The sequence below is a fragment of the Onychomys torridus genome, chromosome 19, assembly GCF_903995425.1.
Source record: "Onychomys torridus chromosome 19, mOncTor1.1, whole genome shotgun sequence".
NCBI lineage: Eukaryota > Metazoa > Chordata > Mammalia > Rodentia > Cricetidae > Onychomys > Onychomys torridus.
The window spans coordinates 1465674-1485806 of record NC_050461.1 but is presented as its reverse complement, the minus strand read 5'-3'; the positions used below and the strand labels follow the sequence as shown (position 1 = coordinate 1485806).

At 39.0% G+C, this 20133-nt stretch overlaps 2 pseudogenes; both read right to left on the bottom strand.

Annotated features, from left to right (window-relative positions):
- Positions 1-1284: 1284 nt before the first annotated feature.
- On the bottom strand, positions 1285-1377 carry LOC118570733 (annotated as a pseudogene).
- Positions 1378-13809: 12432 nt separating this feature from the next.
- On the bottom strand, positions 13810-19741 carry LOC118570652 (annotated as a pseudogene).
- Between the last annotated feature and the right edge of the window lie 392 nt (positions 19742-20133).

The window sequence follows — 20133 nt, the reverse complement described above, 5'->3', positions numbered from 1 at the left end:
TAAGGTCCCTACCTCTGTCATTACACATCATTTCATATGTGAGAACACAGGAGTTACTGATTGAACTTAGTACCACAGAATTCATATGTCTAGGTTCTAAACTCTGTACTTAAAGTGTGGTCTCATTTGGATATAGAGCTTATGTAGACATAACTATTTAACAAGGGGTCTACTGGATTTGGAAAGGCTCTTCATCCAGCATGACTGAGATCCTTGACAAAGGAATACTTCAGTGTTACTGGCCATACAAAGAATACTGATGAAGGCTCTAGTTCTGCTGTTGCAGACTAGTTGGGGACTAGTAAAAGCCTGGATCATATCTTTCCCTAGTACCTTTCAGGAAACAATACCAACTGATACCTTTATTGTGGGCTTAAAATTTCAGGAGTTGATACACTTTGGTTATTTAAATCAATCAATCACTTTGCAGTACTGGGAACTAATAGGATGGAATTGTATGTGAAGGATACTTGGTGATATCCAACTTTGCATACTTCCCTTGTCACTTATGACATCTGAGCTAGTCACCTGAGGATGATTAGTCTCACTTTGCATCAAAACCTGTCGATGACAAATTGCTCAGTGACAAAACCATTCAAGACCAAATTAATTATTATATTGGAATAGTATTAAGAGATACAGCTTTAGGGGTTGGGGATTTACTCAGTGGTAGAGGGCTTGGCTAGCCCTGGGTTCGATCCTCAGCTTCCAAGAAAAAAGAGAGAAAGAGAGAGGTACAGCTTTGTAAAATCCCCAAATACTCCAAAATCATGCAAAAGTAAACATCAAAGTTACTTTAATATATAACTACTGAGTCTTATCATGGCAGAAGGTATAGCATTACCATAGAAGATAAGGACCTGGAATACAATATATCCACTTTCTTAGTTAAACCTGAGAATCCTGTGGAGCTGTAATTATAATCCTGAAATACAACATAACATAGGAAAGAACACCCACTATATGATATTGACCAGAAACCTCAACAAACAAGAACTTTACATGCTCTATATTAATAGTCCCTTAATAAATATTGTCTCCTAAATATAAATATTCCTAGCATTACAGGCAAGAGAAAATTGAATCTCATGGATTGCATGTTCCAAATATTTTTTCCCACAAGACAACACTTAGTAAATAAAGTGAAGCAAGTCAGTGGTGTCATACACCTTTAATCTCAGCATTTGGGAGGCAGGCAGGAGGATCTCTGTGAATTTGAGGCCAGCCTGGTCTACAGAAGTAATTCCAGGACAGCTAGGAAGATGCAAAAAAAAGTGAGAAGATAGGACGTTTGTGTAATTGATTATTAAATTATTATCAATATTAAATTGATAAGAACAGATATGCTTGATCTTAGACAAAAGGCCAGGAAGTGATGAGATGTGTATTCTATTCTATGCCATCACTTCTAGTTCTATAGAATTTCTTAAACTATAGACTATTGATTATTTTCAGTCCTGTTTGTTGAGATACAATGTACATACACAGTATGGTTTACATTTTAAAGGTAAAATTCTATTATCAGTGTTATCGGTCCTTAAAGTGTATACAACTGTATAACATTCATCAAAAACAAATCTATGCTCTATCACCAGGAAGTCTGCTCATGCCTCTGTTAGATTCCTCCCTCTCCTCTGGTTACCTGACAACACTGATTTGATTCTGCCCTGTTGTGCTGCTTTTTAAGAGTGCCATGTAAACCAATCATCTAATACATAGCTATTTCAAACTAGCTTCCTTTACTCAACATAATTTTTGTCTTAGATTTATGCACATCACTTCATGTATCTATAAGTTCATCTCCCTGTGTGCCTGAGTAATGTTCCATTTTATGGATATACTGAAGTTTGTACATCCATCCTCCAGCTGAAGAACATTTGAGTTATTCCAATTTGGACTATTACAAACAAAGCTATTATAGCTATCACTATATTCTTTCTGATGCTTTCTCTTGAATTGTCTAAAAGTTGGAACGCTAGGAATATGGTAAGCATCCATTCCACCTAATGAGCAATGTCCTAGTGTTTTTCACAGTGATTGTGGCATTTTGAATCTCTAACCAGCAGTGTTCAGGAGTTCACACTGCAAGGATAAAGATGTAGCTCACAGCATGTTGTGTGCCCTGGTTCAATATGTAGTATCCAAACAGAAAAAAGTCTCAACTGTTCTACTTTTATATAGTGGCATCTAATTATAGATTTGCATTACATTAATAATAAAAATAAGTTTAATTATTTCATCTTATTTGTCATTAATATCTCTGGGTGAAGTACAGATTCATATATATTATCACATTTAAAATAAATTGGTTGTTTTACTATTGCCTTCAATAGTTCTTTTTATATTCTATATACTACTATTTTATAAGACACTGATTTGAAAGTATTTTTACTCATTCCATTTTTCATTGTTTGATTGGAAGTTTCATGTGGACATAGATGAAAGCAAGAAGCTTCTAGGATCCACACTTTCAGGATTCCCACACAGAGCTTTGCCTCCTCAGCCCTTCTAGGGCCTAGGTGAAGAGTCAGAAAAATAACTAGCATTAATAAGAGAGGGCCTTGATGGACATGGTAGCTTTTTATTTCTATAAGTTCAGGGGTAGTGTTAGCCTAACATGTGTAACATGGAACATCAGCAACTAAAAGCAACTAACTTGAAACTGCAGAGAAAACGCCCAAACAGAATCTGTTATTACCCCACAATGTCACCATATGTCTAGTTTCCGGCAGGAGCATTTTAATACATTGTATCAATTTCTCTTATGGATTTTAAAATCAAAATACTCAAGGAAGGCCACTTATCCACAACACAATTATTTAAAACATTGTGACAATAAATAATATGAAGAGAAAAGTAACATTTATCAAATGTCTGTCATACCCCTGGTCATTTCATGTAACTTTCCCAAGACTTTTAAGTCAATATTGTTATTCAGTTTTAAAAATAATAAATTAGGGAAGAGTTTTATAATCAATTCTGTAATACAGCCACAAGCCAGAAAAGGTGCCTGAAGGACCCATGCTCTTTACTCCTCTACTATAATAAAATATATGTTGTAGGAATTAGGAATGTGACAATGTTAATTCTAGAAATCTACACTAGGAATAAGAGCTTCCATTACAAAATTCATAATATTTTAGTGCATGTTTGAAATTTTTCAAGGTGTCATGATGCTAGGTGTAGGTGTGTGAGTGTGGGGCAGAACAGACTATTAAAAATATTGAATTAGGAAGAAATGATGAGGTTGACAGTGGTTACCACTTGTATGAAATGCACAAAGGTCTACTTAATAATTTTTATAAGTATTTTGTCTACATGTATGTATGTGTACCATGTGCATGCCTTCTGATTCCCAAAGATGTCAGAAGAAGACATCAGATCATCAGGAACTAGAGTTACAGACAGTTGTGATCTACCATGTGCATGATAGAACCCAAACCTGGGTCCTCTGCAAAAACAGTGTTCTTAACTACTGAGCCATCTCTCCAGCATCAAAGTCCCATTTAAGAAGAAAATAAGAGCCAGCAAGATTGCTCAGTGGGTAAACATGCTTGCCTTCAAGCCTATTGATGACAGTTTAATTCCTAGAACTCAAATGGTAGAATGAAAAAACTGACCCCCAAAGTTATCCCTCGACCCCAGTGCCCTCTTCTCTACTCTGCACATGCTTCACACAGATACATGGAGGTACATTAAATTTAAAATATTTAAAAATATCTTTTAAAAAAGAAATATCTAAGTCAGTACTAATATTTTAAATAAAAAGGTGTCCTAGAATAAAACATAGAGTGAGACCATTAGGACAAATGCAAAGTATGTGCTAAGGATTATGCATTCTACTGCATTTGCTAATTAAAGGTTTCTAATTGCATTACTATGTATACTATTTAACATGTGATATCTTCTGCAACGGAAAAAAATCTCCCATAGTATGCTTGCAAGTGAAGATGGTACCTCTGATCACACAGTTGAAGGATCCAGGAGCTTCTTCCCTGAAATGAGAGAGCCAAATCAAGTCACACAGTTAGAGATCGGTCAGCTGAGTACTCCTATTAGGAACTAAAGTCTAGAGTGGAGACCTAGACCAGAGCTCTGTCAGCTTCAGTGAAGGCCCACTGAGAGGTCTCCAGCAGAATTCTGACAGGCTATTGGCCTAATCCATGACCTAGTCTGTTTGCTACTGAGACCTACTTCCCTTGCTGTCATTTCTAGACTTATTTAGTGTTTCTAGTAATTCTGTAACCTATCATCCAATGGACTCATTTTCATAATAAATTGGGTTTAGTCTTGATAACTGTGACTAGAAACTCCAGCAAATGAGAACTGAACCAAAGTATTTATTACGCTGCAGTGTGAAAAGTAAGGTACAGAAGGCCACACTGTGACAACTGAGTCAGGGTCTGTGGGTGATGCTGCTTCTAGAGGCATTAAACAAGTTAATGGCATGCATGCATACCTTAATGTTTACTTAAGGAACAAATATCCAGAAGCTTTTCCCTGAGAATAATGACCCAACTGATCACGCCGCAGTAATCATGTGGCAAAATTCTAAATAAAGGGTCCAGGTAAGAAATTTGTTTAAATATATCCATTGACTTTTATAGTTTCACCAATTCCTTTTACCTAAATGTTATTAATAAAAAAAAGAATATCTAGACACTGGAATAAGTAAATAAAATACTTCAAAGGACACAAAGTGCCCTGAGCCCCATCCTGTACTCATAGCTCTGTCAACTGGCAAAGGCATTTTCTATAGTAAGTTTTTTTTTTTCCTCGCTTATACTCATTCCTTGCATGGTGAATCATCTTATAAGAGAATATCCATGTTCAAGCCCCACCACCCTCTGCCTCAATTCAGTATGCTCGGAAGGTCAAGTGCATCATCAAATGATTTCATGTGCTGCCTTGAGCAGCTGGAAAGAATTAGAAATGTTTGCTCAGCTGATTATTAAAAAGCTGAACTCAGACAGACAACACGAAATTGAGAGTAACACGCCGAAAGTCCTAGGACTTCTCATAGCAAATCCCAATGGATGTACATTTAAAACATTTATGACAAAATACTTCAGATAATGGCAGCATCCTTTCCACTGTTAGGGATTGGGTCTGAGTCACCGGCATCTTTTGCCAGCATTCCTGCACAACTTTCCAGTTTATGGAGTGACACTCTTCCTACTCTTCCCTCTCTTTCCACATAAAATATTGCCAAGAATAGCTGAGTTGATCTTGTGAAAACCTTAGTTAGGCAATGTCACTATCTTCAAAACCTTGCAGCCCTTCTCAGTTTCACACTGAATAAAAGCCTTTCTAAAAGCCCATAAACCCTGCCTACTACAAATCCCAGTTAGGCTGCTGACCCTTTTGTGCCTCTTACTTATTCAAGTCACTCTACATGAGGCACACTAATCTCCCTTCTGGTATCTGAGCATGCAGAGTGCACCCTCCTTTAAGGCTTTTGCATTCACTGCTGTCTCTGTCTGGTTCCGTGTGCTCTGAATATTTGTATTGTTCTTTCTTGAAACTTTTTCGAGTCTTTGCCTTACCCATACAGGCTATCGTGGTCTTTCTGTTTAATTCTGCAAGCTACCCCCTTCTTTCCACCTGGAACTCTTTCTTGACTGCTCTTGCCATTTCCTATTGTTTTGTTTTAACTAACAGTTTTGATGAATAGTTTAAATGTTTGACATTTTATACCTGTATGCGTGTATTGTAAGCATTTTCACCACATTACCCTCACTGATCTGCCTCCCTTTCCCAGAGCATCTTCTTTCCTTCCCAATTAGTCCTCTTTCTACATCCATGTCTTATTATTTTGTGCAGGTAGCCAAAGCTGCTACATGCTGTTAAGTATATCAGCCATTTTTTTAAACCTTTAATTTTTTTTTTCATTTTATATACCAACACAGTTCCCCCCCTCCCCTTTTCCCATTTCCTCTCCCTCTTTCCCCTATTACACTCCCATCCACTCCTCAGAGGGGGTAAGGCCTCCCTTGGGAAGTCAACAAAGTCTGGCATACCAAATTGAGGCAGGACCAAGGCCCTCCCCTCTGCATCAAGGCTGAGTATCCCTCCATAGGGAATAGGCTCCAAAAAGGCAGTTCATGTATCTGGAATAAATACTTGTCCCACTGCCAGGGGCCCCACAAACAGATCAAGCCACATTCAGAGGACCTAGTTCAGTTCCATGAAAGTTCCACAGCTGTTGGTCTAACGTTTGTGAGTTCCTACAAGCTTGGTTCAGTTGTCTTTGTAGATTTCCCCATCTTGATCTTAACCCCACCTTGTTCATATAATCCCTCCTCCCTCTCTTCAACTGGACTCCAGGAGCTCAGCCCAGCGTTTGTATCAGCCATGTTTTATCCAGAAGACAGCATTTTATAGATTCCTATTTATCCCCCAATTCTTACATTGTCTTGTCCATGATGTTTCTTGAGTCTTACAAAGGGTGATATAGATGTCTCCTTTATATCTGAGCACTCAACAGTCACTTGAATCTCCAATTTTTGACTAGTTATCAGTCTACTTTTTCTGTTAAACTCAATTCTGAAGGCCAGTTCAGTCCCTGGAACTTATATGGTAAAAGGAGAAACCCAACCCTACAGGTTACCCTAGGATCTCCATGTATACAATGGCAGAGAGAGAATAAAAGTATGACATTTGATAAAATAAGCCTAGTCTTCAATGTGTGATGTAATAATGTCCTTAGTATGTTCACTATTCAATCTGTTCCCCTGGGGATCTAGCCCCTCCCACCAGCCCTTGGCTGCCTGCTTGACCTCATTTCCCTTCAGAGCCTTCATTTTGTATCTAAAAGGTGCTGACACTTCTGAAAAGAGCTGATGAGCTAAGTATTGCATCTTGCAGCCTTGCTCTATCTACAGTAACCCTAAAAATCTCAGTTTCCCAAAATATCATATAATTAGCCTGCTGAGATATTATTGTATTAATTGAAGTGAGGAGATCTTTTACTAAATACTAACCTGAAAGCTACAAGGAGTTAATGTCACTTTCAAATAGACTAGACATAATCAGGCCATGCCTTTAGGGTAAGGAAAGAAATGGAGTTTTGTTCAATGTGTGTTTAAATGTTTGCTTTGCTTTGTATAGTTTTTCTTTAATCTCTAAAAATAGTAATATATTCACTTGAAAAACCATAGCAGTTGAAAAGTATTAGTGTTTCTAAAGTTAATCTATCTTCTCATGATTATTTTACGTCCCTCATCTTTCCTTCTCTCTTTTACGCTTTCTGGAACCACTTTCAGCAGCAGTCATGGCTAAGCTAGCTCTACTAAAGTACTCCAAAGTCTGCTTCCGTATTCCCACCAGACAATAAGGTATTTGTTCTTGTGAGTGTCCTGAGGCAATCTTGAAACAGAAATGCAAAGTAATTACAGCTGTCTGAACATTTGATTAATTACAGTGATAACCTAAGGGTAAAGGTGGCACAGAAATTGTGGGAGTGGCCAATCAATGACAGGTCCAGCCTGAGACCCAGGCCACAAGAGGGAGCCCACATGTGACACTATCTGGAGCACAAGAACCCAGAGACTAGATGGCCCAGAGACCTGGGATAGCCTTGGCAACAGCCCAGAGACCTAGGATAGCCTTGGCAACAGAAGTATTCTTACACACCAAAGTGTGATAAGTTTCATTTTCTAGACTCAGATTAGAAAATGAATCCATATGATGCTGCAAATGTATCTTTAAATTTATGTAAGAGATGGCAATTATTAAGCCTGGCTGTGAGCTAAGCAAGTAATAAACATCCTATTAGATCCTAACACCCCCCAACCCCAATTACATTGTGCTATTTATCCCTATTTTACAGTGTGAAGACTGAAACTCAGAATCAGATAGCTGTGGCAGCAGTGGTATATTCATAGAGCTCTCTCCAACTCCAAATCTTCATTGTTGTATAAGTGGTAGGATGGAGAGAAAAAGGAATTTAACCCCCCTCCAAAAAAAATTACACTTTTTTGTTATGATTCTTAGGGAGCATAAACTCATTTCAGAAGAGAATGAACTTATTTGTTTGGGAGAATGAAGTACACTCAAACCATCAGATGGACTTAGAGATGGTATCATGGGAAATGCTGTTCTTTTTCATGGTAATAATGTCTACATATAATAATTTAACAAAGTACATAGGGACAAGATTTATTTTATATGATGACTCATTAAAGGATGTAAGAATAATGCTCATATGATATCAGTTCTCTGTTTATATTAAGTAATAACAGTAGGTGATTTATTTCAGGGTTTGATAATATATGCTCATTGCTGGAAAAGAAACTTTCTTAATTCATAGGATATACAGTGTCGCTCCAACTCTTATTATCAACTATTTTGGTTGAGGAAATTAAAACATGTTTAGAATTTGTCCAAGATAACAAGTGTCAGAGTTGGTCATTAAAACCAACAGTTTACCAAGATACCCCTAAATACTGTAAACTCCAGTAGTGTTCTGAACTATGACAGAGCTTTGAAATGTGACCCCTCCTTCCTTGTGCAAAGTCACATATTAGGAAAATAATTGTAGTTCTTAAAGTATCATGGGGCAGACTATGAAACAAGATGGGACACAGAAAACACAAAACAAAGTTCTGTGTTCAGTCTCAGTTGTTTACCATACTTGTTATCCATGATGGCCCAGCTGACTGGGAAACCCAGTCATTGCTGCTGCCAAGACAGTATGAGAGCATCTCTCTGTATATTGCTAACCCCAAAAAAGACCGAAATTTGACATTAGAAGTAGGGATTCTGGCTGGAGAGATTGCTCAGCAGTTAAAAGCACTGGCTGCTCTTCCAGAGGTCCTAAGTTCAATTCCCAGCAACCACATGGTGGCTCACAACCATCCATAATGAGATCTTGCGCCCTCTTCTGGCCAGTAGGCAGATATACAGGCAGAGCACTGTATACAAAATAAATAAATAAATAAACAAATAAATCAATAAATCTTTAAAAAAAAAGAAGTAGGGATTCTTAACTTTGCATCATGGTATAAAGTGTTTAAAAATAATAAAACAAGTCAAATTATAGAACTCAGACAGTCTATAGCTTCTTAAATGTTTTGCAAACAGGTATTTAGGCCCTACCTTCCTGCTTTAAAAGACTGCAGAAAGGTGGGGACACTTTAACCACTAGCTAAGTTATGTTGGTTTTTTTAAAATAATTTTTATTGATTCTTTGTGAATTTCACATCATGCACCCCAATCCCACTCATTTCCTAGTCTCTCCATATCTGCCTTTCATCCTTGTAGCCTCTCCCTGCCAAAGAAAATCAAAAGTAAAATAAATAAATAAAAATATAAATTAAGAAGCAAACAAAAAAAGCCAACAAAAACACTTTGCTCCTCCTGTCTTCCTGCCTCTCCATCATATATTCCCAATGGCGTTGGAAGCTATAATGTGTTGCATAGTATGCCCTTTTATCCAAACAGTTTTACTTGCAAATGTTTGTTGTAATGAGTTGTTGGTCTGATTCAAGGCCTCTGGCTTCTAGTACAACATCAATACGGGGCCCTCATCAAAACTCCTCTTGGAGATCCTTCTGTTGCCCTGAGTCATAGAGATCCTATGGCTATGGTTCCATGGGATCAGTCCCTTCACATACTCCAGTAGGTCATAAATGGGGTAGATGCTGGGGTGAGCCAACTCAAAGGCCTAGATGTGGGCCTCTGTGGTACCTGTGTTGGTTAGTCCAGTCCTCCCCAGGACCACCCACTCAGATTAGGGGTGGAACCAGCTCTACTGCACCCAAACCAAAAAGACCAGCTCTCCCATGCCCATGGTGAGAGATGGGGCTAATTCTCCCTCCCAAATATGTGGCCAGCTCCTCATTGCCCATGCCACCCAGCTGGCTCTCCAGTGTGGGCTGAGGCCAGCTCTTTAAGGGTCAGTGAAGGGCAAGACCAGTTAGTTCAGCATGGCCCTCGGTAACTTCAACACACATGGTTCACATGGCCCCCAGTGGTAACAGGGACCACAGACATCAACATAGACCCTGGCTGTGGTAGGACCACAGATCCAGACATGGCTTTCTGTAGCCAGGGCCCAGATATCACCATGGCCCCAGGCGATAGTGCAGGCCACTCCGCTCAGTAGAGCACCAGTGGCAATATGGCTCTTGGGCACCAACATGGTCACAGGTGGTGCAGCCCAGACCTCAAGCAATTGCACAGCCTTCAGTGGTGACAGGAGCCATGACATCAACACAGACCCTGGCTGCAGTAGGGTCACAGACCCCAACATGGCCCTCAGCAGCAGCCGAGGGGCCTCAGTAACAAACAGTATAGGCCACTCAGATCAGTCTGGTAGTAGCATAGCCCTTGGACACCAACATGGCCACAGATGGCAGCCCAGGTACTAGGCCTCTGTGTAGATTTTGGTAGTAACATGGGTCACAGACATCAACACAGACACCAGCTGTGATAGGACCACAGATCCAGACACAGCCCTCAGCAGCAGCCTGGCCAGGGTGTCACTATGACCCCAACTGCAAAGCAGACCAACCACGTCAGCCTGTTCCTTACCATCTTTGTTTCTTCAGTTCTGCTTCTCTCCACAGCACATGAACTATTTCACTCCTCTTTCTCTCTCCTTTCTTCACTGTCTACTTCCTCTCCATAATGAAACCCTCAAGGCACCAGGCATGGCTCTGGGTGTCTTCAGCCAGCCCAGGCCACAAGGCACCAGGTAGACCTGTGAAGGTTATGTTTTACATTCAGGAGCATTGGCCTAAGTTCAGTCTCATAAAAAAAATAATTTTATATATATATAATGATCTGTTTATGGGAACCTTGGCAATATTCTCTCTCACATCAGTCATGAATGACTGAACCACTGGCAAGATATAGAATGTTGCAGATGTACCATTTGGGGCTGAGCACCCCATGGTCACTTATCCTCTGCATTTCAACTAATTATAGATATATTCATATACCCAAGGCAGAGGAGAAATAGCAGTAGAGAGGATGGAAAGATTGTAAGGACCAAAGGACCAGGATAATTGTGCAAACTACTGCTTTCCATACATGATCAGGAAGTCATACATGTCAAGTATCAATACTATGGTCACCTGAATAATCCATGCTTACTAATGACACTGACAGCTGACACACTAACATTGAGTGGGGAAATTCTGTAAGGCTCCACCCCTAAATGAAGAGCTTTAAGCAATCAATGGCTATTGAAAGATTAGAATCAATTTTTTCTAGTGATGAGCTCTCTGATAGGTTATACAAACTCTAAACCTGTGCATATGAGCTAGAATCAGTAGATTGTATGTATACACACACAACAACAACAACAATAAAGAGGTCATGAATTTCAGAAGGAGTGGTAGGGGCATGGAAGGAGATGGAACTGGGAGGGTGAGGGATAGACACAATATAAATATAGTACTCATGTCTGAAATATTCAAAAATTTTAAATTAAAAATGGTAGTACTTTTTTCTGTTTTTATGCTTTGTGCTCAAAGTACAATGCTTTGGAAATAATAACTATGATAACTTAGTCTTATCATTCATTAACAATAAATTATAAATTCTTCCTGAATGTGGATTTCCCATAATATATGGAAAAGTTTGAGAAATCAAAAAACTGAATGAAACATGACTAACTAGGATAACAGGACAAGAAACATATTTGACCCTTTCAATTGGCATTCTCATGAACTAGGGTGGGATTATACTAAGCAGACATGTTCTCAAGGAGGTAGGAAAGTGCCAAGCCTGTGAGTCTCTCACTCCAGAAATGAGGGGGCTGCTACAAGCACAGCAACATGGATGTCATCAACTTTGGAAACCCCTAGCTAACCCAACTTCCCATCCAACTCTTGTTCCTCCTAGAAACCAGCACACCACAGAAAAGAACAACCGCACAAACTCCTGTGAAGTAAGAAGATGTGAAAACATTCAAATTTCAGAAGCTCTCCTATTCTATTCCTTCTAAGAAGTGAGAAGAATAAATAAATCTTGATGCCATTATCCTAAGACAAGGGTTAGCTGGGATTTCCCAGGCACTGACCAGCTCCAGTTCACCCCCTGCCTGCTTTTGTGCAGCACAGAAGCTCTATCTGGTCAAGCTCATACTTATAATATAACCTGCAAAGTAGTGTCCTTTTCCTTATGATTCTTATAAAATTTCAGCAAAATAGCTCATGCCAAATTTCAATAGTAAATATTTTACTAACAAATATTATATTTTATAAGCTATTGAGAGTAGGAAATACATTATATTAACTACCATAACAGAAAAATAATGTCAGTATTTAGTTGTTCATGAAAACATCTGTATGAATAAATTCACTCAAACATTTTTTATCCATTACCAATACTTTAATTACCTCTCTTATTTGCTTATGTGCAGACAGAAAAAATCCTAATACATGCAGAGACTATTGGGTAATTAGAGCAACACAGACAGAACAACGACTTTGCAGGATGGGATTATTTGGAGAGGCTGCCTTCGGCACTCTAATGGCATATAATAGCTCTGTTCCTGTCTGCATCGAATTGTCTGTATGGACTTTGTCTTAAATGACAAAGTGGAGTGTTTGAGGCAATGAAAGCAGAAGAGGACTATCTCTGAGAGAAACAGGGGGGTCCTGGGAGCAGATGGGCACACTAGAGAAAGAACAGTGGCACTATGGCAGTAGCTGCACCTGTCAACATTTGGCTCAAAAGTATGTTCCCAGTCGATCTGATTCTAGAGTTAACAGGAGGATCCATGAAATACTGATCCTGACACTTTAAAATCATGGATTTTATGGTTTGCTGTTGCTCCTGCTGGGCTGCCTGTTCCATTCAGCTATGCTGAATCTACATACCTGGAAATGGCATCTCTTGTCAGAGAAAGGGCAATGCTCATAAAGACCAATTTAACTCAAAGAGGCCCAAGACTGACAGTAAGCACACACAGTATTATAAGCTTTGGAATGGAGGAAGAATATTGCAGCAGCCACATAATTAGTAAAACTGACAAATCATTTTTTAAAAAAACACTGCTTATATATGAACTATGAACCTTGAACAGTAAAATTTAGGTCAAATGGGCTCTGTGGTGCAGTGTGGGTTTTGAGTTCCTATTAAAAATTAGGATATAAATACTGTGGTTCCCATCTTAGTGATAAGGACTCTGTGTACACAAGGGAAGGGAAGGGACTGGGATCATTTATAAATAGACTAGTAGTCCTGGATCGTGGTTATCTCCATCACAACTTTGGTTTCCACTCTTTCCATATCCTACTACTATGTGATTCTGTGTCCTGAAAGAGCTTGTGTCAAGATTATTTTTTTATTTTTATTATCATTTAATTCTTTAATCCTTTTTTTAACAGAGATAATACAGAGTGATACTATATGCTACTAGTAGAAAAAGAAAAAAAAGAACTTTTCCATAAAAGTATGAAAATAAATTTCACTTAGTACTGAATACATCTGGTTTTATATAAAAAGTAAAATAGAAGCTAGGCAACAGACTCTACATGAAAGCAGACTCACTTTCCCCTGGAGCCTTGCTAGACCACTGGAGACAAGTCCTTTTCTAGAGTAACCAAATAATTTGGAATAGCTAGAAGTAGATACAGAAAGGAATGTGAACCGATTATCCTCATACACCTGCTCTTATTCCACAATCACCAAACTCAGTCTCCAGGAGCCATGAGGAAGAAAACAACTTGACCTAACATGGGTGTCAGTGACTAGAGTGGCCAGCTACTGCTCCTTTCCCTAGGAGCCAAGGCAAAGTTGCTTATAAATATAATAAACATAAACTGAGTGGGCTCAGCAGAGGAAATGACACATTTAAGAGCTTTTACTTTTGGTGACATCAAATGGTTTCCACCACTGAGCAAACTGCAACACTTTCTTCCTCTGGTCCTCAAAGCTTTCTCCAATGCCCTTCCTCTATACCCTGGGCTCTAGATCCAGCATACCACCAATGATTTCCTTTCCAAAGTAATGAGGAAATTTGTGTTGATTTTCAATGAAGTGGGCAAATCCTCCCTGAAGGCCAAAGTCTACACCAAAGTAAGGCAAGCCTCTGGGCACAGACTTTGTAATATCTTTTGAAAATGAATCAATCAACTTCTTATTCATGGAACATTCTTCATCAGATTCCATTATGGCTTTCTTAAAATAGATGGGAGCCATTTCACCCACTTCCCTTGGGAGAAGGATACACTCATAAATCATATGATACTGCTTATTCATGCCCATATTAGTCTCTAAAAAGATACAACCCAATCCTTTATCTTCAAACATCTTTACCAAATGATTTCCTAAACTTCTGAATCTCCTCCCAGATATCTTCATCCAACATGGTAGCTGCTTGAAGATGCTGCAGAGGGACTATGAGGCAGTGGCCCTCAGTAACAGATTGGAAGTTGGGTAAACATTAAAAAAAACCTTCACACCAATGGCAACAATAAGGTGCTTGGGGAACTGAGAGCTCTCAAAACAATATAGACACTTAGCCATCTGTGTGGCAAGACTCTGGTGCTTGGCAATTGCTTTCCTCCTCTGGCCCTCTTCCTTTTCACCAAGATGCTCTTTTTCAGCTGCTTTGGAGACAAACATGTCATCCAGAGTGTAATGGTCTCTGTAGTTAAAGTTTTCCTGCCTGGCCCACAGTCAGGACTAATCTCACTTACCCGCCAGTCCCACAGTTGCTCAGACCCAACAAAGTAAGCACACAGAGACTTATATTACTTATAAACTGTATGGCCATGGCAGGCTTCTTATTATCTGCTTCTTTTATCTTAAATTAACCCATTTCTATTAATCTATACTTGCCACGTGGCTTGTGGCTTACCAGTACCTTATCTCTTTCTTGTCATGGCAGTGGCTGGCAGTGTCTCTTCTGCCCCAGCCTTCCACTTCCCAGAATTCTCTTCTCTCTTGTCCCGCCTATACTTCCTGCCTGGCCACTGGCCAAACAGTATTTTATTTATACAGAGCAATATCCACAGCACTTCCCCTTTTCTTTTTCTTTTTTTTTTTAAAAGGAAGGTTTTAACTTTTACATAGTAAAATTACATGTAACAAAACAATTATCAAGCAAGAATTACAGTTTGTAAACAATGTAAGTTTCTGTGTGTTTACTTGGTTGTTTCTGAGCGTCTATGGGCCTGGAGGGTGAGAGAGATTTGTCCTGACTATGGGCCAGGCAGGAAAACTCCAACTACAAATGGCGCCCAAAGTGGGGCAAGAGTTTCCACCTAAAACCTGAGAAAAAAGATTCTAAATCAGAGCTAAAAACAGCTTCCTAGTTGTCTCTCTCAAGTTAGTGGCAGCCTGCCGGTTTGAGCTACTATGGCATATGCATCTGACCTGCAATGTGGCAGGAATGAGGAGTCTACAAATGGCACTTTACTCTGCTGCATGATCGATTTAGCCTTTGCTAGTTAAAAAAAAAAAAAAAAGTTTCTGGGCTATGCACTGCTTTGATAGAACTACTTCTTATATTTTTGGTTGTGAGCCTAGCCTTTAACGGCTGAGCCATCTCTCCAGCCTGATAGAACTGCTTCTGATAGTTGATGGTACACATGGCTCCAGACCCAGAGCTGGCAGTAAACTGTACCACCACCATATTTGGAAGCTGAGGTGAGTGGAGCCAGCAGCCACATTGGAGTTTCAGTCTTACAAAGATGGATATTACACAGAGAATCTGGTTTGTGTTGTCTTTGGGATTTTTAACTACAGAAAAAGATTTGATGGTAAAAGCTGTTGAGTTAAATAAATATGTAAATTTTAAAGATACCTTGACTTCAAAATTTGGATATAAGGATATGTTGCTTTGGAAAAGAGGCTCTGCTTTTGTTTCCACAGAAAGCCAGAGACTGTGGGTTTGTTCCAGATTAAGATACATCAGGTTTGATCAGCCAAGACCACCTGAAAGGTCTCCAATGACACCATGGCCCAGATGACCCAACATCCAGAATGGTTTCAAGGCAACTGGCTCAGAGGTTTACCCTCACAGACTACTCCATAATCCTAAAATTTTCTTTATGTCCCCATAAGATACAGCACCCCCACTCCAGTAGGAAGTAGTAAGAGAAACTATGTCCAATTTCCCAAAATTATCAAACTCCTTCTCTAAACCCAGACATATTGCTAAAACAAAAGGTTAAGAGATTTTTATGTCCCAAATCAGAAGAGCCCTCTGGTGTGGGACAGAAAAAAACCAATATTTTTATTTAAAACAGGTTGATTATAAATATGATCTCTTTCTAAAGCAGAAAAGGGGATATGATATAGATATAATAGGAAAAAAGGGTAGATTAAGAAACTTACTTCTAAAGAGCAACAACTTGTTTAAAATGTTTTACATTGGTATAGATTTTAGTCTATTGATACAAACTTAAAGTTAATTTCGTTATACTGTGTGTATATTTCTACTCTTGTTTAAGGTATTATGTTTATATATCTCATTTTAAATTGTAATGGATAATTAAAAATAGATTAATAATTAGTCATCTATGATAATCATACCCATAGCCATGTTAGTTAAGCCTTCTAGGTATACATAGAGATATTTCAGATAGATAGGTAATCTTCACATACTTCAAAAACATACAGAATATGGCATTTAAAATATTTTTAAAATTAGACTTTCTGGACAATGAGACATGTCTGCTCCTGACAACATGGATTTACTTCAGAGAAGAGGATGGGCATTGAAGACACTTCATATCTTATCTTCACCTTGGCAAAAATAGCCATTTGGGCAAGAAACTATTCTTGCCTGGACTGTTTGATCAACTGGACATGCAGGAGCCATAGAAAGGTGACCACTAAACTTTGTTTGACAAAATGGTCCTTCAGGTACCTGCTTCACAGAGGAAACTGCCAGACATTCTACAGGCCACTGAGAGAAGTGATCAAGAGACTCTAGTCCTGTGGGCTGAAGACAAATGCCCCAACTTTACAAAGGAACATTAGGTGACTGTCCAGGCTGCCAGCTGTCTCTGTCTACTCTTGCAAGACTCCCAAAAAATGCTTACATCCTTCTCCCAGTTCTCAGGTAATATTATATCCTTCTGAGGTCTTTGATGTGGTTGAAGACAAGATAGTTATAATTTCCTCAGTTATGATACAAGATAAGTTAGATATAAAACCTTAGACTCACAAATATAAGATAGGTAGGATATCCTTTTTAATATTGTAACTATAATTCTTGCTTGATAATTGTTTTATTATCGGAAATTTTACTATATAAAAGTAAACCTTGCCTTAAAAAAAAAAAAAAAGAAAGAAAAGGGGAAGTGCTGTGGGATGTTCTGTATGCCAAATATGTTGCTCTGATTGGTTAAAATAAATAAAGTGCTGATTGGCTAGTAGCCAGGCAGGAAGGATAGAGTAGGCAGGACAAGGAAGAGGAGAAGGCTGGGAACAGGAAGGCGTAGGAGAGAGATACTGCCAGCCGCAGCCATGACAAGATATAAGGTACTGGTAAGCCACGAGCCACATGGCAAAGTATATATTTATAGAAATGGGTTAATTTAAGATAGAAGAAGTAGATAACAAGAAGCCTGCCACGGCCATACAGTTTCTAAACAATGTAAGTTTCTGTGTGTTTACTTGGTTGGGTCTGAGCATCTATGGGCCTGGTGGGTGAGAGAGATTTGTCCTGACTGTGGGCCAGGCAGGAAAAATCTAACTACAGCCATACAGTTTGTAAACAATATAATCTCTGTGTGCTTTCTTGGTTGGGTCTGAGCGACTGTGAGACTGGCAGGTAAGAGAGATTAGTCCTGACTGTGGGCCAGGCAGGAAAACTCTTAACTACAGGTCTCCATCTGGTTTTCCCATGAACATAGATACCATTCTCATGAAAAGTATGTTTTGATCAATATTTGTTCCCATCTTCTCATTCTTGACTAAATCATTGAGACTCAGATGATCATCATCAGGAAAGTATTGGATCCTTTCTTTATCCTCATGGGTTGAAACTCTTTGTCTCTTCCATCTTTTTGCTTCCATATCCAGGGTCTCTCTGGGGGTGTTCACAGGCCACATTCATCCAGACTCATCTGTTCTAATAAGGGTCACTTCTTCTTCTTCCTGCTCTACTCCAAATCTTTTTGCTGATATCTCTGTTGTGGTTTCTTTAAATTTATTTGCCTCTTTAAGTTGGGCTTTAAGTTGTTCAGCTAATTCCATATTCCCCATCATCTCTGCCTTGATAATCTTGGCACCCAACTTGTTCTTTTCATCAATATTCAAGATATTGGTGGACTCTGCCTCTGAACTGCCAGCAAATGTTGACTTTGTGTCCTGCAGATGTCCTCTTTTTGGTAGGTCACCCCTCAAGTTCTCAGCCTGCAACTGTTCTCTCCTGTCTCCTGGAGAGTGCTGATCAGCATTCCAGCTGCAGGTTTCCAGTGGCTTCTGATCTGAATGCTTTTGGTTTCCTTCTCTCCCACCAGATAGGACTGAAGAAGTCAAATTTTCTTCACTGTTCTCTGTGAGTTTTTGAAAATCACAATGTAAAGAAGCCAGAGCCACTAATGTAGACGAAGTAGATGGTTCAAAATTTCTCCTCTTTCTATGAAATGATAGTTCATCCTCATCAGAGGGTCTTAAGAATTTAGGTCTCAATTTTCCAGAAGATTCTTGCATTTGTTTTAGGGCAGATTCTCTTCTACATTTTTCTAAAGTCCCAGATCTCTTCCCTAAGTCAGGACCACTAAACTTACAGTCGCTCCTGCGGCTGCTGCTACTGTTTGCAACCTCTTTTGCAAAGTGTCTGTCCTCTGAGTGCTTCTTACATTTCTCTAAGTCTAAAGTGCCACTTGCTTGACTACACTGTGCCCTATCTGAATATGCAGGCTTCCTCCACTGTTCCCATCCACAGTCTTCTCTTTTGCATGCAATTTTTTCAGCTTCTTTTAATTTTGACTGAAATATTTCCACTGACCCATATTTTTTGACTACAATATCCTCAGAATTTTTGTGTTCTTTTTGAGCTTGTTCCTTCATTCTTTGATAAGACTTTCTTAGCCAGCTTAATCCTCCATCTTCTACTCCTGAAGCTTTAGTAAGTGCAGGTATACAATTAATTTTCTGATGGAAGACCTGTCCCACCATCCTTCCAATATGGATTCAATTCTCTTTCTTGCAATGTGGACTCTTCTAGTTCTTGGGTTTTCTCCCACTCTTTTTCCCTTAGAGCTTCCTTTTCAGCTTTGAGTGATGATGAGAACACAGTTTTGACAGACAAAAAATCAATAGTTATCCACTTATCCCGCTGCATAATGTGACTGTCACATGCTTTTTCTGGCCTTTTGTCTTTCACTGTCCAGGTCTTTTCTTGAACAGGTGTCTAGGAAGGGATGGCCTCAGCCCACTCTCAGAGCTTGCGGAACTGTCAGTCCACTCATTCTGTTTTTCACATTTCTGTTTCTTGCTTTTCTTTTTCTTCTCTTTCTTCATTTTTTTTTTGAATGCTTGTCCTTTTTCTTCTTTTTCTTCACAGAGTGTTCCTGTGAGAACTGTTCAGTTCTCTCATTCACGTCAGGTAGCATCCAGGTGTCCTCACCTTGAGGTTGTTTAAGTTCTTTGCACCTTTGTTCTTTTTCAAAATTACTTTTGACCTGCATAATACTTCGGCCCGAGCAATTCGGGCCTGTTCTTTTTGCTCTTCGATACTCCTAGCACTTTCAAATCTTCCACCAAATGCCACCAGAATTGTTGCTGGGTCAAGATTCTTTAGTAGGCATTGTTGACAACTCATTTTCCACCAATCTAGTGAGCTAAATAAATACCCTGAAAAATAAAGGAAGAAAATGCTGGATAAAATATTTTTAAAGCTTTAAGTTAATCTATGAATTGACAAGAAAAGAGGTAATAATGAATGAATTCCAAAGTTGCTAGTATCCTTAAATCAACTTAGCTGAACACTGATCCATCTTGACTTCTATTTTCATGACTGTAGCATCAGGTAAATAAATGGTCCTATGGTGTCTCCTGTCTTTTACAATATAGAAAGACCTTCACTCACAAAGCTGTAATTTCCCAGTGGACTACATTTTGTATAGAAAGATGTGAATGAGATTGAAATAATCTTACTCACACACCTACTGCTGGAGAAAGGACTGCCTCAGAATAGGCAGAAAGTGAATTGCT